General features: G+C 34.4%; 1 pseudogene; it reads left to right on the forward strand.

Moving 5' to 3' along the window:
- The first annotated feature begins 574 nt into the window (after window positions 1-574).
- LOC114004537 (uncharacterized) lies at window positions 575-755 on the forward strand (annotated as a pseudogene).
- The last annotated feature ends 906 nt before the right edge of the window (window positions 756-1661 follow it).

Below are 1661 nucleotides of genomic sequence, written 5' to 3' on the forward strand. Positions count from 1 at the left end.
TGGCAGCTTGAAAAACATGCTGGGGGCTTTTGTGTGCATGCCCATCCTGAGAGAAGAATGGAGGAGAATGGCTTGCAATATGGTCATCCCTCCCGAGGAGTGCTTTCTCACTTTACCTCTCTCTCTCTCTGTTTCTTTCTAGTGAGAACACATGCACTATAGAGAAATTAAAAAAAAAAACAACTATGCATGTATATTTCAGAATCTGTTGCATCAAAATGAATTCATGCTTTAATTCCATTTTTCCTTGGCCTTCCTTAAGTTCACTCATATTCTGAGGTCTATTCCTTAAAATAGTCGCTATTGTCATCAAAATGAGTGACTGTCATCAACTCAAGCTGATTATGAATAGTGACTAGACTGGAATGTTGGTTTTTAGAGGTAGGTTACAGGGCTCTATCCTCAGATGTCTCTATGTTATTCATCATTGCAGAGAATTCTCAAAAGCCTGGGGAAAATCAAAACTGCAGAGTCTACAAATCTGGGAAAATTAGAAAACATTTTGTAATTGATCCAGAGCCCTAAAAGATCATGATGAACTCATTAGTGTATTGAACATAATTAGATAAAATTTAAGATCATACTTTCAGGGATCTTTTCTATATTTTGATACTAGAAGGGTTTCTATGACCCCACAAGAAGAGGATAGCATTTTCTTCTAAGGGAGAAGCCTACCACTCTTGATATCATATATCACTGAAGATCATTCTCTGAACATTGAGAAAGTAAGAAGGGAAGGACATGGTCAGAGTGGTTTTTATTTTTATTTATTTATTTTTCAAATTAGACACCATTAAAAGGGATCGATGTCATAATGAAAATTTGGACCAAAAAAGTTAATAGCAGAATCCCAGGAAGGAGGTAGCATGAACCCTATTTAGCTGACCCTAAATTCATGTATAAGAAGATAAGATATGACATGAATGCAAAGCTCCTGATTTTGAGTTCAGCTCTTTTGAATAAGTATAGAATCTATCAAAGGTAGTGAGGGAACCACTTGGAACTATGGAATAATTCTATTTGTATCGGGATTTGAAATTTATTTGTATATCCAACTCCTTTTTTTAAATTTTAGGTTTTTGCCATAGGGTACATGGGCTTGCTGGAGAGAGACAGAGAGGAAAAGTGAGAAATCACCCCCTGGTAAGATGGCTCCTGCAATCTCTTCTCCTTCACTTGCCTCTTTGGATTTTGGACATGCATGCACAGGTGTCATTTTTAAGCCACTGGGTCTGGAATTCAAACCACAGTCAGAAAAATGAAACTTATTTATTAATTACTTAGTAGTTACCAGTTATTAACATTTGATAATTTTGTTTCAAATACCACTTTCCTTTTGTGTTTTTGAATTGTGGAGGTTACCTATATATGAGAAGAGTTCAAAAAATCTGTAAAAACAAATAAAATTAAAGTATGAATTTATTGTGGTGCCAAATAAGTGAAATCCATGCATAGTTTTCTTAATAATATGCATTTTTAATGAACATTTGAAAGACCCCTCATATGTGATCATTAATTCCTTATCAGATATGGTTTGCAAATATTAATATTTCCTCCCATTTTATAGGTTACCTTTTGGCTCTGATTGTTTCCTTTGCTGTGTAGAAGATTTTTAGTTAGATGTAGTTCAATTGGTCAATTTTTTAAACTTTTGTTTCCTA

Source organism: Tupaia chinensis, unplaced genomic scaffold, assembly GCF_000334495.1.
Source record: "Tupaia chinensis unplaced genomic scaffold, TupChi_1.0 Scaffold138490_1, whole genome shotgun sequence".
Lineage (NCBI taxonomy): Eukaryota > Metazoa > Chordata > Mammalia > Scandentia > Tupaiidae > Tupaia > Tupaia belangeri.